Source organism: Grus americana, chromosome Z (genome assembly GCF_028858705.1).
Source record: "Grus americana isolate bGruAme1 chromosome Z, bGruAme1.mat, whole genome shotgun sequence".
Lineage (NCBI taxonomy): Eukaryota > Metazoa > Chordata > Aves > Gruiformes > Gruidae > Grus > Grus americana.
Window position 1 is genome coordinate 34,059,279 of NC_072891.1, and position 22,115 is coordinate 34,081,393.

At 38.5% G+C, this 22,115-nt stretch overlaps 1 protein-coding gene across 28 annotated transcripts in view; it reads right to left on the bottom strand.

The window, feature by feature from the left end:
* Positions 1-22,115, bottom strand: part of PTPRD (protein tyrosine phosphatase receptor type D) — a 1,257,748-nt gene that overhangs the window by 978,903 nt on the left and 256,730 nt on the right. For 27 of the 28 annotated variants that reach the window (XM_054809724.1, XM_054809742.1, XM_054809753.1 and 24 more), the window contains exon 2: positions 4,246-4,318. The gene's annotated coding sequence lies outside the window, so the exon portion shown is untranslated. Of the gene's footprint in view, positions 1-4,237; positions 4,319-22,115 lie in introns of all 28 variants that reach the window. The other variant, XM_054809722.1, reaches the window with a different exon arrangement.

A 22,115-nucleotide genomic window follows, 5' to 3' on the forward strand; every position in this document is an offset into this window, starting at 1 on the left:
ACAATAGGTTCGGAGATACTAATCTTATGAAGTAAGTTGTTATGGACAGGTGCACCCACAGCACGGATACTGTGCATGCCAGCAAGAAAAGAGTTATCCAGTGGACACGAGTGCACGACCGCTGACGACCACGAGACCCCTTGAAGACCACCGACTCAAATCACTGAGCATGCAGGACGGGGAGGAGAATATGTAGATGAATTCCAAGAAATTATTATCATAGGACTGCCTTTTCTGAGAAAAACGATGCATATGTGTATTTTGATCCTACATAACCTGTGCGTTGGTGATCACCTGGTGTGCACGTTGGGTGGAGCTATCCCCCGTGCATCCAGCGCTGCAATAAAGAATGCCTGCCTTTTAACACCACATTGGTGTTACGAGGTTTATTCCCGGGTTTCGGTGACACTATTAATATGCCACAACTAGCCCACAGAACCTGTGTTGCATGAGTTCAGACTTACCTAGTTGAGAAATGTAAAAACATACTTGTAGAAAAGCAACATTTTCTTTCTTTCGTATTATATTATAACATTCTCTGTTTTGTAACTCCACTGATTACCTTTTGTGATTCATCTTCTATGGTTAGCACACAGCTACTGAGAAATAACAAACTGAATTACATATTTCCTTCCACTTCTATTTGCTGTGTGTTGTATATTTGGGAGCAATACCAATATTTATTTGGAAAAAAATAGAGACGAAGTATGATTTCCATTTTGTTTTACTGAAAATTATTAAGAAGGAAAAACTCCAATACTCTCAACAGATGCATTTTCAAAATGCCTAACTAATCTATGAAGATTTGCTTGATTCAGGTTTCTATCCACACAATGACAGCACTCCAGAAGAACTAAGTTACTTGAAGCACCTCTAATTTTGGGCACAAAAATCTTTTCACTATTAATGTTTCTGTGCTGCACCAAGATTTTCTGCAGTTCCATTAGGGCTGCTTTCCTAATTACTATTCCTTCAGTAGAAATAACTGCTTAACTTAGGCTATTCTCACTTTCAGTAAAGATATTTTTAAGAACAATACAGATTTGATTAAAAGAAGGAGGTTGTTTTTCACCCTAGCTTCAACTTGATTAAGTGGTAAAATGAATTTTGTTCTGATGGTAAATGGCTAAATGAACTGGAATTCTTTATCCACAACTGCAATACTGCCTGAGGGGGAAAGGCTTTTTCTCAGGGCGCCTCATCAATTTAGCATAACAAGACCTGCTTTTTGACTTGAGCAGTTGACGCTGCATAGACATCTGGGCTTTGACCCTTCTGTGGTGATAGCAAGATGTGAACTATTGTCATAACATGCAATTGTTTTGTAATGTGGTTCTTCATCCTCAGCATTTGAACTCACTCAGCCATCACATTTCAGGGAGCCAAATAACGGTCAAGCTAAAAGAAACTCAACCAATTTAAACCAGCTTCAAAAATATGGCCTAGAGGTTAAAGCTTTAATATTCTAGTTTCAGTTTGCTAAGCTATTGAACTGACAGTGCTAAGAATTTTAATACATTCATTTAATACACATGTATTCTTATTAATTATATGAAGTTCATCAAAAAAGCTTTAATAATTGTCTCCTTTATCTCTATGATCACAAAAAGTAAAATATTGCATCTTATTTGCCTATATCTACATTTTCCGTCTTTTTCCATACACGACGACAAGTTAATTCTAAATAATTAGGAGAGACCCATTGTCTCCTCTTGGATGTATCTAATTGTCATTGAAAGAGCTGCAGACATATCCCTGCTGAACTAAGTTTACACACGGAATCTGAGACACAGTGAAGTATGAGAGATATGCTTTATACTTCTGCACTACCAAAATTTCACCCTCAAGAATTGCATGTTGACATTCTCAGGGCTGAAAATGCTCACCAAGCAAAGAAAAACAAAGCACTTTATTTCTGGTTAAAAGAAATTGATACATAATAGAAACAACCTCTATTCAACTTTGAATAGGTTTTTTATTATTATGAAATTTTGCTAAATTAATTTTTATATATATATAATGTTTGCACAATTTGTATTTATTTTTTTCATAAGATCTGAAATAGAAAATGTATGGAAGTTGAAAATTGCATATCATTGTATATCTAACATTAGTCCAGAATTATAAAACCAATATAAATCTTAAACAACTCAAACTTTGGTATAAATTGGGCTTTTTTTCCCCCTCATTTTTTATTCCCCATTGGCTTTTCATTGCTATTGATTCCTTCAAGGAAATTTCTTACATTTGATAAGATGACAGGATTTCAGCCTAGGAAATGATAAGAAAATACCTTTATTCAAGATTTGCAATCTTAAAAAATTGGCAGCAATCTAACTGCAGTGAATCAAGGCTTCTTTAACTGTGAAATATAAATATTAATACTAACTTCATATTTCATTAAAAAATACACTACTGCACAAGGAGGCAGAAATAAATTAGATTTGTATTTATTAGAGTTTACTTTATGAATGTGAATTTGATCTTAGAACATGTTTATTAATTTGGGTAAAAGACATTACTGCATGGAAACTACTTATACTTTTACAGTAAGAATAACCAAGTCAAGGGGATAATTTTATTACTTCCAATAAAAGTAATTTATATTTTAGCAAACTAAACTCAATAAAAGGGTGATCAAAGGACATGATATAGATCACTCCTTAATCTGTTACTGATTTGCAAAGGCAAGAAAAAAGTTTTAAACGGAAACTGTATCAAAATGGAATTTTATTGTCACTCAAAGAAACAGACACTGCTTATGTGAAATCACTCCTATTTTTAGACCAAGATGTAGTAGGCAACACTATACTTCAATGATATCACCAAAAAAAAGTCACTCAGAATACTCATCAGAACAAATAGTTGCCTAGTTTAAAAAGCAGCAGACTCTATACTGGGTGATCTCTATATATTAAAGTCAGAAATAATTTAGCCTGTTCACTTTGTAAATGCTCCTTTTATCAACAAGAATAGAACAAAGCAAAGAATATGAATCTATGCTACATCAGTGGCCCTAACTCTGCAGTTGATGTACATCATATAATGACCATTTTCTATGTCCATTGAAAATGAAATAGCATACAACTTTATTCTTCTCAGTATCTAGTACATTGAAAGGTTTTCTTGTACTCATTAAATTCTGAAACATTAATCTTTTTCATATAATAAGGATGTATAATTGGAGTTGTAAAACTGTTCTTCTAGGTTTATTAATGGATGGATGGAAATATGGAAAAATACCACAAAATGGTATCTAGCTTAACAAACGCCATACGATTTCTCATTGAAAGATGAAGATTTGTACTACTTAGTACTCAGGCTCCAGCAGTAACATAAACTTTCAGATTATTAAAAAAATTTTGTTGGTTTTTTTGGTTTGGTTTGGGTTGGGGTTTTTTTGTGTGTGTGGTTTATTAAGGCTGACTGGCCAAGCAGCTGGAGGTCAGAAATACTGAAAGCCATCAGTTATGATTCTCTGAACTGTGACTTACAGTCATTTGACCCTTCATTTTTCATAAATGTTCTAACACCTAGAAATATGTAACCATCACTCCTATTGTATCCACTCTGTGTCTGAATGTAAAAATTAAATTATCTTACTTCAGCTACAAATTCCTAGCCAGGGACTGTTATATAAGTTACCAGAGTGTTGCTAAGATCTACAGAAGTCATGATGTAATTTATTAGAGCTTCACAAAAATTGCTTATCCAGGGAACATTGGCAGGACACAGTGACTTCTTAAATCTATCAGCCCTCCCTGTAGTAAGGAAAAGAAAAGCCTTTACAGATTTTTCATACTGAGGTGGGAGGGGGCAGGGAAAATTCTAGAAAAAGACTGACAAATAGTTGACAGATTACTGAAATTTCAAAACCTGACAATATCAAACATTGCTGAGTGACTCACGCCCTACCAAACTAACTACAATAATCACCCAGATTTCCAGATGTACAGGAACCTAGGGTTTCTGCAAAATAGGCACTGAGCAAGTATGAATCAACTGCTCTGTTCATATGATACAAAGTTGATCTGTAAATACAGGACAAATCTGATGCCTCTGTGATTCAGACTTCCTATGTATGAAATCAGTTGTAGACTTAAAATCTGGAAAATTTGCCAAGAAAGCCAGGAGGACATTTCTCAACTTTTATCACGCAAACACAACACCGAAGGATATTGTTTTAGCAGTTAAATCTGACATGACAATTTAGCTGATCAAAGCAATAGATCTGCACCAACTTACCACCTCACCACAATGTCCTCACAGCGCAATCAATCACTGGAGGATTAAAAGTGTAAGACTCTTCAAGATTTCCCTGAAAGAGAAAATAAAACATGTTTTATGTGCATTTCTATAGTAACACCAATAAATTCTGAAGGATTCAAGAATCAGAAAAAGTTAGTACACTGATGATAAATAACTTCTGCAAACTGCTATTATTGAAAGGTAGCAAAACAAAGTGGAATTTCTAGAGTAACTCTGATGTAAAACAGTCTAGATCATAAATGGTCATATATTAAATTATTTGAATTAGACATTTTCTAATGTGTTTCCAAGTGTTCGTGAAACAATATTTGTGTTTTCAACCACGCTGTCTTACTCATAAACGCATTCTTGCTATGGCACTGTGCTAGACCAACTCTTTTTCAATGTGCTATTTTTAGAGCAAAAAAAATAGCTTCATAACTGAAGTTATGCTATTAGCTCATTAACTACACCAGAGGCATTACCAAAACCTGCAATACTTGCACAGGTAGTATGTTCGTCAGTAAATTACCTTAACAGTTTATGGAAACAGAACAGTAGCATTGCCAATAGAAAAGCTATCTCTTCACATATCACAAACCAGTGTCAATCTCTACCATATGGATGTCAATTCTAACTCACTTATTTAACTCTTTCTCACTAGAAGTCAGGTTTATAGAGATTCTATAAACTACCCAAGCTGAAACTGATGAGTGTCAAGTACACACTGAATGCAGGAATCATCTTTACAGCACATATTTGAATGTCACTGTAGGAAGACACAATTAAAAAGCACCTTTCTTTTCAGTTGTGCAGATCTTTATAATTTGCTTTTGGATAGGTTTAATTATCCCCTAGCTCCACACTGGTCTGATTTCATATTACTTGTAGCTTAGAAGGAAAAGATAATTGCTTTTGTGACAATAGCATTTCTATCATACCAAGATATTCCTTTCTAAACTGACTTTTTCTTTTGTTTCTTTTTCATCTTATTCACACCTTCTTCCCTTTCTCCTTTTGTGGAATGCATTGGCCTGTTGACCCTTCAGGCAAACAGCCTATTTTGGCTGCCAAATACTCTTAAATTATTTCATCACAAGTCTAAGCAAATGATGATGTATCTTTTCTTCCTGCTTGCGGGGGGGGAGGGACTAAATCAAAAAACCCCAAACCCAAAATGTTTTTCATTATTGTATTACGCAGGCAATTTCTGCTTTTTGGTGGGGCTGAGTTTGCTACTTTCACGCTGTATTAATTTCTTTATTCCTCCATGTGTGTGATCACAGGATCTCTTCTCTATAACATGATGGTTTTGGCCTTTCTCCCTTTTTGTTTTCTAGCTCTAACTTGCCTACCTGTCTTTTCAAGTATCCATATTTTCCTTCTTGGATTTAATATACCTTAATTCTTCTCATGCTTCCAAATTCCCATTGTCTTCCATAAATACCGAACTGTTCCATTTTTTCACTGTTCTCTCTTTTAGTGAATAATAGCTGACTTAGCCTGACCAGAGATACTATACTTTCCTTCTCGTACTATCCTCTATGGGCCTTGATAACATCTTCACTTTCAGTACTTCCTTTTCCCCTCTTTTGTCTCTGGAATACATGCTCCACTTAAAATACAATCATGAACAACAGCAACAACAACAAAAAAACCCCCAACAAACAAACAAACAAACAAAAAAAAACCCCAGCGGATTTTGGTCTTTATGCTGCTATTCTGCAGGTCTTGTAGACTTTATCCTGCCAGACTCCTCTCTTTGTTCTAAAAAAAACCCCTCCCAATAATATAACTGAAACATATATTGTGACTGTAAGAATGACGCAATAATGCAGATGCACAAAGACTGTCAGCTTTTTAGTCTTTTGATCCCCTTTTACGTACAGTGAACATTCAGCACACTTGCTAAATGTGTATGGTGTCCACAGAGAACTTAATTACTCATTATTGAAAAGTTAACCTTAAACTAAGACACGCAATAATAAAAAGAAATAATTTCTGTTACCCAAAAATATGATAAGCGTAACGGCCACTGATAAGTATTTTGTACACTCAGTAGAAGTACTTTCTGTCATTCTGCTGAATATGATTGTTCTCTATAATGCTTTTCATATTCAAGGATCACATCCTGCAAGCTCAAGAGCAGTGCATCCCAACAAGCAAGAAATCAGGAAAAAATGCCATGGGGCCGCCATGGCTGAAAAAGGCACTCTTGGCAAAACTCAGACACAAAAATTCAGTACATGTAAGGTGGAAACAGGGATAGGTAACCTGGGAGGAATACAGACACACTGTCTAAGCATGGAGAGATGCAAGTAGGAAAACCAAAGCCCAGGAACAGAATCTGGAGAGGGATGTCAAAGGCAATGAGAAAGGCCTCTATATCAACAGGTAAAGGAAGACTAGGGAAAATGTGGATGCCTTTCGAATATGGCAGGGGGCCCCAGTGAAAAACAACATGGAAAAGACTGAGATACTGAATGCCCTCTTTGCCTTGGTCTTAACTAGGAAGACTGCCCTTCAGGAATCCCAGAGACTGCCCTTCAGGAATCTCAGTGGCAACATTTGGTGCTACAGGCCCATCAGACCTTACCACCATTCCTGGGAACAGCAGCTAATCCTAGAAACCATTTCCAGGCAGCTGACCAGCCAGAAAAACTCCAGGAGCAGTCAGCATGGATTCACCAAGTGCGAGTCATGTTTGACCAACCTGATAACCTTCTATGGTGACCAACCTGATAATCTTCTACAGTGACCAACCTGATAACCTTCTACAACTTCTTTAGGCTTTGTGATTTTAGATGTGTATATGGAACTACAACAAGGTAATAATCACAAAATAACTAGTCATTACAAATAGAATCATAGATTCATGGAAGGGACCTTAAAGACCATCTAATTCCAATCCCCCTACCATAGGCAGGGACACCCTCCACCAGACCAGGTTGCTCATAGTGACAAATTTTTTTCCTAATATCTAATCTAAATCTACCCTCCTTCACAAGGCCATTACTCCTTGTCCTGTCACTCCATGCCTTTGAAAACAGTCCCTCTCCAGCTTTCCTGTAGGCCCCTTTAGGTACTGGAAGGCTGCTATAAGGTCTCACCAGAGCCTCCTCTTCTCCAGGCTGAACAACCCCAACTCTCTCAGCCTCTCTTCATAGGAGAGGTGCTCCAGCCCTCTGATCATCTTTGTGGCCCTCCACTGGACTCACTCCAACAGCTCAATGTCTTTCTTATGTTGGGGGGACCCAGAGCTGAACACAGTACTGCAGGTGGGGTCTCACGAGAGCAGAGTAGAGGGGGAGAATCATCTCCCTCCACCTGCTGGTCATACCTCTTTTGATGCAGCCCAGGATACAGCTGGCTTTCTGGGCTACAAGTGCACATTGTTGGCTCATGTTGAGCTTTTTATGCACCAACACTCCCAAGTCCTTCTCCTCAGGGCTGTTCTCAATCCATTCTCCACCCAGTCTCTATTTGTGCTTGGGATTGCCCTGACGAATGTGCAGGACCTTGGACTTGGTCTTCTTGAAGTTCATGCAGTTTGCACTGGCCCGCCTCTCAAGCATGTCAAGGTCCCTCTGGATGGCATGCCCTCCCTCCAGCGTGCTGACCACACCACACAGCTTGGTGTCATCAGCAGACTTGCTGAGGCTGCATTGCCCATGTCGCTGATGAAGATGTTAGCACCAGTGCCAATACTGACCCCTGAAGAACACCAAATAGAGTGTTCTCTGTTTGATCCCATAACTGGGTGTCTGGAATGTGCATGAGACTTTTGAGTGATGAGCATTAAGGCTAACAAAGAAGTCTTTGATAAGAAATCTGCTATATTTCTATGCATGGTAAATCATATTTATACATATATTTTTCTTTAAGTACTGTTTAACAGGCTGTATTTTCAGTTTGACAGCCTAGCAATTCCAAATTTCTTCCCTTTTCCATGTCTGGGAACAAACAGGAGGAGTCATCCTGAACTGACAAACATTTATCCCACCCCACTTCACATTCACATTACATGTTTTCTGTGGAGACGCAAGTACAAGATGGTTTGAAAACAGAAATCAAATTATTAAATAATTATTAATAGTTATTAATTATACCTCTCAATGATCTAGGAAAGGTCTTGGGAGTCTGGGGAGGTCCCTGCTGACTGGACGCTAGCCAACGTTATTCCAATTTCCAAGAAGACCCAGGGAACTACAGACCTGTTAGTCTAACCTCAATTCCTGGAAGAATTATGGAAAAGATTATACTGGGCACTACTGAAAGGCATTTAAAGAATAATGCTATCATCAGGAACAGTCAACATGGGTTCACAAAGGGAAAGTCCTGATTAACTAATTTGATATTCTATGAGAATGTCACCCTCCTAGCGGATGGGGGGAAGGTGGTTTTTCTCTATTTTAGTCAGGCTTGTGATACTATCCTTCACAGCATCCTTCTGGACAAGTTGTCCAACTGTGGGATGAGCAGGTTCATGATGCACTGGGTGAAAAACTGGCTGAAGCTCAGGGCTCAAAGGGTTGTAGTGAATGGGGCTACATCTGGCTGGCAACTGGTCACCAGTGGTGTTCCTCAGTGTTCAATTCTAGGGCCAGTTCTGTTCAATATATTCATTAATGGTCTGCATGCAGGAGTTAAACGCACCATTAGCAAGTTTGCTGATGATACCAAACTGGGAGGTGCTACTGACTGTCTGAGGGACCTTGCAGAAGGATCTAGATAGATTGGAGCATTGGGCTATGATAAATGGGATGAAATTTAACAAGACCAGATGCTGGATTCTGCACCTGGGATGGAGTAATGCCAGGCACAAGTCTAAATTGGGAGAGGAGTGGGTGGAGAGCAGCCCTGCAGAGAGGGATCTGGGGGTGCTGGTTGACAGGAGGCTCAACATGAGCCAGCAGTGTGCCCTGGCAGCCGAGAGGGCAAACCCCATCTTGGGGGGGCATCAAACACAGCATAACCAGCCGGTCAAAAGAGGTGATTATCCTGCTGTATTCAGCATTGGTGGGGCCTCACCTGGAGTACTGTGTGCAGTGCTGGGCCCCACCATTTAAGACAGTCGTAAAGGTCCTCGAATGTGTCTGGAGGAGGGCAACAAAGCTGGTGAGAGGGCTGGAAGGCATGTCCTGTGAGGAGTAGCTAAGGACTTTGGGCTTGCCTAGTTTGGAGAAAAGGAGGCTGAAGGGTGACCTCATGGCTCTCTGCAACTTCCTGAGAACTGGGGAAGCGGAGAGGGAGGTGCTGATCTCTTCTCCATGGTGTTCAGTGACAGGATGCATGGGAATGGTTCAAATGCTGTGCCAGAGGACATTCAGACTGGACATTAGGAAGCATTTCTTTACTGAGAGGGTGTTCAAAAACTGGAACAGGTTTCCTAGGGAGGTGGTCAATACCCCAAGTCTGTCATTGTTTAAGAGGCATTTGGACAATTCCCTTAATAACACACTTTAACTTTTGGTCAGCAGTGGAGTGGTCAGACAGTTGGGCTAGATGATCATTTCAGGTCACTTCCAATTGGAGCTACTCTATCCTACAGGAGCAACAGCAGCTTCTCTGTGTTGGCAGTTTTCTTCATAGGCCTGAATTATCATCTGCATTTGAATAAATCTGAAGAGCAACATCCCATTTTACCTCTGCAGCCAAGTTCTGGGCCTTCCATTAGCCCCTGGCACCCTGCCCAGTTCTACAGGGGCTCTGCCACAGAAGGCAGAACATGAGCAGTGGCCATGTCACAGGTAGTTGGTGACACAGCCAGGATAGGGAGGTTATAAAAAGGGCCGTGCAGTGAGCCAGCCTAGGCTGAAGGCGAGCTGGTGAGTGAGCAGAGGCTGAGGTGAGAGGACAGGGAAAGGAGCAGGGAAGTGGACAGCAGGACCACAGGCAAGGAGGCAGAGGCTGCCTATGTTGCAACAGATAGTGGCTGCTCCTCCTTTGCTTTTAGGGACAGTGGCCCTGAACAGAACACAACCAGACCATGGCACATTCCTGTGCTCAGCCACTCAGCCCGAGCCATTTTCAGCTTTCTGCAAGGACATCAACATAAAGATAAGGACTCAAAATAACATCTGGCTAGTGCTATTTTCAAGCTACCGGCTCCTGGCACCAACCCCAGCAATGTAGCTTGCCATGTCACAGTCAGCAGCAGGCTGGTGGTGGCCCATGCCACCATGCAGTTGGTGACATGGCCAGCCAGCCCAGTATGGGTGTCTGTCAGGGAGACCTGGGACTGACAGCCTTGGCATGAGGCTGGAGAGCCCTAGTCAAGGGTTGCCTATGGTGACCAAGGGTGGCAGGTCCCATTGTTTGTTGATACTATCCTGTTTTTCACAGCCTCAGGCCCAGACAGGGACACGACTAGAACATGGTGCACTCCCATCTCCTCCTTTGTCCACCACTCAGCCAGAGATTTCTGCAGCTTTCTACAAGCCATTGACTTAAGGACAAGTACACACAGCCCCGGTCTGCTCCACACCACTGTCTCACAGGCAGCTGGAAGCTACACACAGCCATGGACAAGGGGAGCTCTGTGACACCTGCCTTCTCTCTCTGAAACTAACCTTGAAATTAAGTTGCTGATTTATTAACCCATTGGCTGTTTTTTCTGGTTTGTGTGGGTTTTTTTGGGAAACCTTTTGGGCCCTTCCTTATGTAACAAAAGCCAGGATTTATTAAAGGTGGCAGCTTGCATATATCAATGGTAAATGGTGTCCCAATGCCCATATGCCTCACTTCCATGCTGACATCTGAGATCCTCCTTTCCTCTCAAACCAAACTTGCTTAATTCATTGATTCTTCAATCGTATATCAGCAGATAAACAGTTTTCTCTTCATGAACTTTGCAACCTTTTATAGGTGTTTAACTATTACTCAAGAGATACAATTACTTCAAAATGTGACCCAATGATCTGAATGTCAAACTGAAAGCAGGATAAAAATATAATGTATTCATGGACTTGAATAACTGTAAATTCCTTCTGAATTATCAGTTAAAATGTACATCCTTTATTTCCTGTTCTTACAGGAAATAGTATTGTGCATAAATATTGAATAATCACATTTATTATTATTTTTTCTTACAAGTTGTTTTTTCAGTGAACTATAATTTGAAAAAAAAAAATTCTAAGACACATGCTTAGTTATGCTAACTTTCCCTAAATGTAGGGAAAACTAATACTCCAGTGTTTCTGTATGTTAGATAAATACAATTACTCCTTTCCTGAAATTTTAAAACATACATCTTTATGCAAAACATTTGAACTTGATAACATGCACCTATTCATATATATAACTTCCTGATTAAAAAAATTATCCACTTTTATTTTGCACAGGAGTAAGAGGCATATGCCCTCCTTCTCCTTATATTGCAACCAAGTGAAATACTACAGATATCCATTTGGTGGTTCATTTCCTCTTTTTTTTTAATCGATCAAATGACTTTTTTTCTGAACAAATCATTAATTTTTGTTTTATATTTTAAAAGATACGACTACATAAAATTTAAGTTTAAAATTGAAAATTTCAGTTTTGTTTTCAGTATGATAATTTTCTATATGAAGACAGATTTTTTGCATTTTCTATATGAAGACACAATTTTTTGTCACAACTGTATTGTCTTGAATCACTCTAACAGCATGGGTCAGATTTCTCAGTAATTCTGATTTTAAAAATTTACAGTCATCAGAAATTAGTTAGTTTTGGATGACAAAGAAGAAGCCAAGTACTTCCAATTAGAATGAAGTTCTGGACCTTCTCTGGGATAGGAAGACAGGAAGAGTGGGGTTAAAAGCAGCTACTTTTCAAATAGGGGGGTTTTTTTGTTTGTTTTTGTTTTTTGTTTTTTTTTTTTTTAACTAGACAGCATAAAGGTTAAGAGATATACTTGGCAACAAAGACTTTTAGTGTATTTTTTGCAGCATGATTACATTTACGAATATGAAATATCTTGAGGTATGAAAAAAATTTTTACATATTCCAAAGCCTACTCTAGCCTTATTCTATGATACTATATTTACCTTACAATTTCATAGTGGTGCCAAGTCTCTAATAAGTCTATATGGAACCAGGAAAGATACCTTTCTGACTGTAGGTGACTAGAGTACACTGCATTGCAATCTGAACTGAAACAAAACAGAAACCAACCCCGTAAGCCTGTCTTGAAAACTACAGAGATTGCATTTTTGAAACTTTCCTATCTCCTATTTTCTTTTTTTAAGCTTTTAAGAAACAACCAAAATATTTCAGAATCTTAATTACTATTGGAGACCAAAAAAGTAAACTGGAAAGATCTCAACTTCAGCTCTGAAAGGTGCCAAATATTTCTGAAATGCTGATTCTCTGTGCTGCTGCCTCTCAGCTAGAGGAAGAACCCATTATTCTAAACTGGTATCTGAGTTTGCAGAATGTTTTTTCCTTGTTAAAAGTAAAGAAATGTAAAGTAGAATAAACTGCAAAGGAAGTGTATCAGTGTGTTTGGAACATTTATTTAATATGATCTTGCAATGCCTTCAAATGCGGTGAAAAAAGGTTGTATGAAACAATGGACTGAGTCAATCATTTTGAAGTTGGGAGCATTTCAATATCAGCTATATTTTCCACAGTCACACAGAATGAATGGAAATATGCAAATAGTGTGGGATATACGTTGTCAGAGCTGCAGGCTGAATGACACTCTTCAAATTATTACCTTGAATACATATTTCCTTATATTTTAGCAAAAAAAAAAAAAAAAATCCTTCCCAGGAAGAGAATGGTGGATTACAGGGCTATAAATATCAAAAGGATGATATTGCCACACACCCCCAAAGGATCAATAGGCTGGTCCCTGCTTCAGAAAAAATGACTTATAAAATGCCTGTGATACATTTTACAAAAATAGTCTCTCCCCCCAAAAAACCTCTCATGTCTTCAGAACATTTATTTTCTTCCTCTAAGTACAAAATGTATGAAAGTGAATGTCACAGCCCCCAAACCTTGCTTCTAAGTCCACATCACACTTACTACAAGCTCTGGAGAGAAAAGACATGGATAGTGTTGAGTGGCTGCCAGTGGATTTTGTGGCGACAGGCTGTTCCGTGCGACTGTGTGCGACCATGGCCAGGCCTCTCTCGGGTTTGTCACTGGTAAATGGGGATGACAGTCTTCTGTTATGTCACTGACATGCCATGCAAATAAATTCATTGAAGAATACTGTGAAAGCATGTGAATCTATGTGAATGGATGTTAGTCCTTTCAATTTGACCTCATTAGAGCTAATTCTCTTGTGGTTGTCCTTTAGTCTTCTTCATAATCACTCTTGTATTGAAATCATGGAAATTGACATTTATTATATTTCATGCCTCAGGTATGCAAAGCTAACAGTTACCGGAGAAAAAAGTATGTACTCCTGTCATGTTACTCTGCCCTCTCCACTGTCACTCTCCTGATACACAGTCAATGAGTCTAGACAGCTCAGCACTGACACTTAAAAACAAGGGTCTCACTTTCTGCAAGTTTACCTCTTTAATGACAGTCTGATGAATGTCACACCAGCACAACCAAAGGGACTTTGATTTGGGACTATCTTACTAATTAGACTATAGATTGTTTTTTTCCATAATGCCAGAAAAGCATTCTTGGGTGTTTGGAATTCAGAGCCAGGGACAGACAACAGAGGTCTTTAACAATGGAACAACCTAGCAGGACAAATGAGATTGTAGCCAAGCCAATTTTTTCCCATGGGAATCTCTTTAAACAGTGTGGTTGTGCACATGGATATTGCATAGGGCAGCAGATGAGGTCCTAGATGGACTTAGGACTCATGAGCAAGAAACCATTTGCATGTGCCAGAGAAGACACATCCACACCCAGAACAAAAAGCAGTGAGAAGGAATCAAGTAACTGACTCATAGTCAGTGTGGTACAAACAACCATCATGCTGAGATATCCTAGATCCAAGTAACTTCATTTAGATCCTGGAAACTGTTCAATTGCATCAACATAACACTGTCCATAACATTAGCTATCTTCACATTTAAACTATAAAAAGTATGTAGAAAACCTTTAAAGATGGAAGCACTGAAAAAAAGAGGTTTGGTTTCATTATAAGCAGGGTAAGGGAACTATAAGTTGAATCTTCTCCAGACTGGAGGTACTTAGCCTGAATTAGAACAGGTGGCAGAGAAAAGGCTCAACACTTCTACCAGATCACTAAAAAAAATGTTTAAAGGTAAGAAAGACTATGTAAAACATTGGTATATGCCTAGAATTCTCCCTTCATAGTGATTTTTTTTCCCCTGTAGAATTGGACAATGTGATTTTTATTTTTATTTAGAAAATTTATTTGACAAAGAGATTGTACTGTCAAAGGTTGCTTGCTTATTAAGAGTGGATTTTCCTTGCTGATACAATACTCGCCATCAACAATAGCTGATAATCCTTCTCAAGATGTATCAGTACACAGCAAGTGTTTACTGGCATCTTTAGAAATATGATGAACTTAAAAGTAAGATGCCACATAAAGAGTGTGAAAAATATGTATTGCTCAAATGAAGTTTATAGTGCAATATTCCTTATCTAACCATTTGCTTTTATTCAAGAAAAAACACCAGGAGATGTGTTTTTGGCTCCAAAGAGTAACGTCCAAGAGGAGAAAAAATATCCATCCCTCACATTAAAACATGTAAGTGTGAATAATTATATCAAAATCAGGAATTTTAACATATAGCAAATCTGAGGCCTAATTTAGCTCAATCTGTTTCCTTAGAGAATAAGAATGAAAATTTCTGCAAAAATGCTAGATAAGCCAAAAGAAAGAAATTTAGTCTAAAGTGGCCAGAGAGTATTTCCATTTCTAGAGACAGTGGGAAAGGACATCATAATGTAGATGTTCAAGAAGGATACTGAAATAGGTTGATTTAGGGTTTTGTGTTTTATAGGGTAATGTGGTTTACAAGAATACAAGATACGGTATTTGCCCTTAAACATGTTTCTCTGAATATTTTCCTGATCCCACACCCATGGTCATTCCAGGCCATTCAAGGTCACCTGTATATTAGTTGAGAAAGCTGCCAGCAGATGATGAAGCTCAAGAGTTCTATTTGCATTTGGAGATGTGAGGACAGCCTATTAAGACCTCTCAGTTGCCTAATCTCATTTTCACCAACAGACTGAAACACGGTCTCTCTCTTAGGGTATGGCACAAGCAGGCAGACTTCCAGGAATGACTTTACAGCCAAGTAAATCAGTGTTTCTTCTCCTGTAAAGTCATTCTCAGTAGTATTGCTATTTAGAGGCAGCACAACGAAGAATAATATCAAGAAACACGGCATTGCCCCAGTGGGAATGTAGTAGCACAGGAAGCAAAATAGAGGGGTTTCAGGCTGCTGTTTGGTAAAGATTTAAGCTCTAGTAAACAGGCCCCTGTGGAGAGATAAAGTGAGAATGTGTTTAACCCTTTTTCACCTATTAGAATGGCATCGGAGTTGTTTTACCTTGCATTTTACAAAGTTTGCCAATTTCTATTCCAATGTTGTTGCAAACCCAAGCTGTAAAAAGAGCTCCTAAATCACAGGAAAAAAAAAATAGTAGGGCAGATAGTACTGCCCTCCTCTATTAATAAAAGTGTTAGTAATATTAATATAAAAGTTAGTATTTGTTCTGCTTGAGGCAGACTTATCACGGGCTGAGATGAAAGCAGCAGCCAGGGCCGACCCAGAATGTCAAGGCCTGTAGCAGCCCTTAAAGCCCAGCCAGCTGCAGGGCCCTGCCCTTGCCCGGGGCCACTGACATCTGGCCAGGGCCCTCCCCACCTCCTACTGCCCCTGACAGGCCGCGGCACACCTGTCCTGCCTGGCCCCTCGCTGCACTGCTGCAGGATGGGCCCGGCCCCCCCACTCTTTCCCCTCCTTGGGGCTGCACCCACAGGGAGGGCTCTGCCCGACCTGGTGTGCCCCCAGGTACCAGCTTGTCCACCCAGGGCTGGCCCCACTCCCGCAGCACTTCTTGAGGCTCGAGCTGAGGGTGGAGGCCAGGCCCTAAGGCCAAGCCATGGTGGATAGGCCCCATGGCTGTGCCAGAAGCTGCCCCGCAGCCCTCCCAGATGGGTGCCATGGGGCTGGGACTCACAGCAGTGCTACAGGCCACAGTCAGACACCAGGGACCCTTGCCCCACAGCCATGCCAATGTTTTCCCCTGTGACTCCCCTAAAGCCAGGTACAGTGGGGTCTGGCTGAGCACCTGGGGTGGTGCCCACTGCTACAGCTGGTCATCAATTTCATCTTTCCCCCCAGTCCCTGTCACCAGGAATCTCTGGGCTGACCCTTGTGCCTCCACCCCTGCCACCTCTGGGGCCTCCTCTTGCCCCTGTGCTTTACCTTAGCTCCCTATCCATGCCCTGCCTCTGTGACTTTGTCACAGGCCCCTTCTCCTGCCCAGGCAGGCACCAGTACCTGCTCCAAAACAGAACAAATCAAATTTACAAGTGTTGTTCATTCTTTGTTGAGCTGGAACAGGTATTTCCTCCTTGCCAAAAATTTTAGTTGCTAGATCCTTTTGAAAAAAGTTGAATTTTCTGGGGTGTTAAAAGTTTGATCGTGGTCTTGCCTTTGCAGTAAATAATTTACCTTAGGTTTTTTGTTCAGGTATTTCTAGTATTTGGAAACATACTACATAATGTCGGGGGGGGGAAGGAATTTTTCGTCAACTTTTCTCTTAACTGTTCTCTTATCAAAGCACTATAGAATCAATTCCCATACTAACTACATTTTTACAAAGCCTCAAGATTAGTATACTGTCTAGTCTGTAAACTTCTTAAGGTGGAAACTGTTGACATACTTTTTTTGCAGAGTAGTAGGCACAGAAGACATCACAGCTAAAACAACCCTTTTTTTATGTGAACTAACTTATTGTGCCTTGGAGACAACTGCAGCAGTGACAGTGCTCTGTATTTGCAACAAAGCTAAAAGGTATTCTTTTATAAAACCCACCAATCTTCTTAGTATAATTAAGAATTTGGTAAATGAAATACATATACAAATTGCCTTCTGTTTTTACCCTACTTTTTTATTTTTTCCCCCAATTTTAAAATAATTTGTTTCTATGGCTTTCTAATTCTGCTCTCCTATTGGCTCTTTCATATATCTAAGGAATGCAAATATTACTTGATAGCATTTGGCATTTATGAAAATAGCATACTACCACATAGAAATTGTTCAATAAGGAAAGGAAAGGAAAGGAAAGTCTTCTACTAATGGCTCAACTGATATATCACCCAAATGCTATAAAACAGGCATTGGTAAGTTTGAAAGTCATAAAAAGAAATGGGGAGGGAGGAACCACAGACCAAACCCAGCAAATTTTGCAATTATTTCATCTGGTCATACATCAACAATGAGTTATAAAATGCACCCTGGAGCAGGACTGCAGTAAACCTTTCCCTTTGTGCAATCATTCTACTTTTTCTGTAAGTCAAGAACTATGGTCTAAATAAAACATCTGACATATTACGAAAAATGTCAAATATGTACATATCCAGAAAGTTATGTGCTGTAGGAAAAAGATTTAAAATTATGCATGTACTACTGTTATAAAATACAGTGCATTTTTCAAAAATTCAAATATATGACTGGAATTCCCCTCTGCAAAAGCTCTTGATGAGTGTTAGAAAATTGGGATTCCCTACTTTAAGTCCTTTGAAGCCATCATGTAGTCTGGTACCGGCTAGGTAAAGCCAAAGTTCCCAAGGACAGGTTTACAAAGGAAAGCCAAAGTGTTCTACCTATTCCTGTTTTCTCACATAATCTGACAAGAGCATCCTGTCTCTCTACCCCTTTCTGAATAGAATGCATTTCTATAGGCAGATGATACAGGTGATCTTAGACCATAAGCAATAGCGTATGGACGTCAAATGCAAAAAGGGCCAGGAATCTTCCAAAGTCCTCTGAACAGATGTGGCAAGCAAAGCATGTTTTTCTTTATAGTAAAGAAAAAAAGGAAAAAAAAAAAAAGAAAAAAACAAAGAAAGAAAGAAAGAAAAAAGAAAAGAAAAAAGAGAAGAGAAAAAAAGAAAAGGAAAAGGAAAAGGAAAGGAAAAGAAAAGAAAAGAAAAGAAAAGAAAAGAAAAGAAAAGAAAAGAAAAGAAAAGAAAAGAAAAGAAAAGAAAAGAAAAGAAAAGAAAAGAAAAGAAAAGAAAAGAAAAGAAAAGAAAAGAAAGAGAAAAGAGAAATGAAAAAAAAGAAAAGAAAAGAAAAGAAAAGAAAAGAAAAGAAAAGAAAAGAAAAGAAAAGAAAAGAAAAGAAAAGAAAAGAAAAGAAAAGAAAAGAAAAGAAAAGAGAAAAGAGAAAAGAGAAAAGAGAAAAAGGAAAACTAACAATTAAACTGTAATGTTCATGTTACAAAAAGGTATAAAGTTAGAAATGCTCATTTTGTGGTTACCAGTGCACTTTCAGTGATTCCTTACCCCTGGTACATTCATTCTGCATACAACCTAGCTAAGAAATTGTCTGTCATAAGGAAAACTCTTTCATAGTACTTATATACAAATTTGTGTTTTCTAATGTAAGTCCTTTAATCATATTTGGTAAAAAGATGCAATATCCTTTTAGACTGAAAGCGAAAGACAAACTCTTCAGCAGATAAAATACTTTGCAGTATTAACTGTCATGTTGAAATCTAGTTTATAGTTGCATTGGTTTAAAGTAAGCACAACATTTTTTTTTTCCTCTCGTATTTGTCACTAAAGAAACTCAGACTAAGTTAGGATTCTTTAGACTTCTCTTTCATTAGCCAGCTTTACTTACAAGTTCTTTAAATATCAAATAGCAAGGAAATTGGTGGCAGTGGCAGCATTGTATATAGAAACCCTTGATTATATATGTATTTTTGTGCATGCTTCTTATGTACAACAATAATTTAATTGTAGTCAGCTACATCTGGATCATAAAAAGGCTTATTCATGTATTAAGGTATAGTTAAACAAGGAGTTCCACTGCGGAGGGATTATTTGCGTGATAAAGTTAAGCCTATGTATATCCTAAGCTGTAGGATAGAGCCACAGACAATTGCAGTTTCAGTAATTGCACTGATTTTTCAGCAGGAGGAGAAAAGAAGTCACTATAACGCTATTTTTAAAGCAGATTTAAAATAAAATCAGCCCATTATTTATAGGAAGCTGCAGCATACACTGAATTTGAGTTGATTGGCTTCTTTCTAAATATTCTATTTGACAGTGTCCTTTGAACAGGAAGATACTGTGATCTTTTGTGACCAGAGAAGAATGTCTGAGCAAGACACTCGTTTAGGGAGACTGTGTGTATCCTGTCTAGTACCACTTACGCTACAAATATGTCAAGTGAGCAGAATAGCTAGGAATGGCAAGTCCACTGCAAGGAAACCCTTACAGATGCTAAGTCAAAGCCAGACTAGCTTAAGGTTCTTGCAGCTGCAAAGTTAACTTAAGCAGTGCAGCCCTGTCACCTGCATGCAGATTTAACTACAACTTTGATCCACCTTCATTTATCTGAATTATCAATACAATGAACTAATTTTGACGTAGGGGTTAAATGCCTCTTGTCTTGGCTAGTTTCAGATCACTTAGTGATACCTGTTGTGCTTGGTCTTCTTGAAAATTAAAACTGAGAAAGAATAGCCTGTGTAAGCAATTCAGCTATCAGCTGGAAAAAAAAAAAAAAATAAATCTTAAGTTTCTGCTTAGGACGATTACAAATTTTTAGTAATAGTTGGGGGGAGGTGGAGAGTTACTGCCATCTGCTGGAAAGATTCCTTTCCTGATTCAACTTTAAAATAAACAAAAGTGAACGGTTTTTTAAAGTAATGGAAGATTAAATCTCTTATCATTGCTGAAATTTAGGGGCATAACATCAGGGTAACCATCTAAATGATAATTATTCTAATAGAATCAAGAGTGTAGAATTATAAAAATATGGACCTAAATCTCCTTGCAGTCCAATGTCTGACTGGGGGACTGGGTAACTAAACCAGATTGATAAATATGAACCAGAGGGCATAAACCCTCCCAAAAGTGGGAGATGACAAAATGCAAAAGAAGGGGGAAATTAAAGACAAAGAGGTCTCTGGACAATTTGTTTAATTATATAGCATCAATTTCAATACTACTGTTTCATTCATTAATATATGTAAAAAAATTGTTTTAGAAAAAAAAAAAAACCAAAAAACATTTTAGAAAAACATGTTATGGATAAGTAGCAGGGACCCCACAGCAAATACCCAGCTTTCTGTAAAATTGGAAGTTCCAGGAAAAAAAAAAGAAAAAAACCCACACAAACCAAAACACACTCATTTTGTCCTCCTGCTAGGAGACCTCTATTCAGGTCACAAAACACACATCAGTAGTTAACACTGCAAAGTCACGTTGATGCTGAATATAGAGTAAGCTTATACAGCATTGAACATTTTTGAAGAGCTTTTCTGTCTTCATTCTCTGTCCTTTTACAGCTATGTATACTCCCAAATCCAGCCAGCACTGAGTACTCCTTTCTCCTTTCCAGCTAAAGGACTTCAAATATCAATTTTATATCAGCCTGCTGAAGATTTCAAGACAGCCAAATTAGATGTTGAATGGTTCAGACTGAACTGTGACGTGAACATCAGTACTCAGCCTCACACAATTGCAAGTCTAAACAAGAATGCCTATCGGCACATGTATATTCTACCAGGAAAGAGAGATTATTTCATGGTTAGTCTCTATTTGCTGTCTTGAGACTAGCATAACTTTTATTGATATTGTCATTACATTAACCTATTTTCATTAGCTTAGAAATTAATGAAAAAAGGGAAGAAATTTCAGTGGAGGATGGAGTAGATATGGAACCAGCTAGGATGAGGAAATCAAGCCAGTTGAACCACTGGGAAATATTGAGATGTGTTAAAGAGGTGAAGTGTGTAGTGGTTGGCTAGCTAAAGAAGGAAGAGTATAAATACACAGTTGAGGAGTGTGGTGAGTGGGAACTATGATTACATAGTGAAATGATAGATTGATTTCAGGCTAGCATGCCTGAAAATAGTATTTGCTGTACCAAGAAAACTTGCACCAAATTATATTGTAATTCAAATTGCATGGTGAAGTATTTATTTCCTCCAGGGCTGGTGGGGGAATTATACATTTTGTGTCTTTTAGATCTCATCACATTGACCATTTCTAAGCTGCAAATAGCAGTTGTTAAAGTCAGCACACTGGAATTTCAATCTCAGTGATTATTAATGGAGCTCTTACTTTAACTTTGTCTTTAGGTCCAGCATTCATTGCCCTGATACCAACAGCTTTAAAGTGACTGACACAAACAAACAAAAAATTAACATTACTGTTTGTTAATAAAATGGGTGTGGTTTCCTTAAATAAATTTAAAAAATGAAAAAGAAATAAAAAGGTTTTATTCTCCTGACCTGTTTCTTCCCCTAAAGGAGATGCACCTCTAAACACCCCATCTTTCACTGTCCCTTGCTTCTTAATATAATAGAAGTGGTATTCTGTAATGATTGCCTCTGTGAAGTACGTTCCTTCTACTTACAATCAGATTTTCTATACACTCTGATCTTAGCCATCTTCTTTCAATACTACCTGAGAACAAGGCAAACTTGCTGACCTGCTAAAGCCACTAGTCTGTGCTGTTGTATAAGAAATCAGTATTATAGTCAATTTCCTAAAAATACAGTTGTATTAGCTTTTATAAACATGTTTTGTACTGTTAATACCTATTAAATATTTTTTAGTCTGAATTAAGTTTTAGTTTTTATTTTCTCCCACAGCATTCTCCTGGAGGAACTGGCTGCTCATGGCTTAGATGGGTGTACTCTTTGCTGAGTTATAAAACTGACTGGATGGCCGGGCCCAAAGAGTT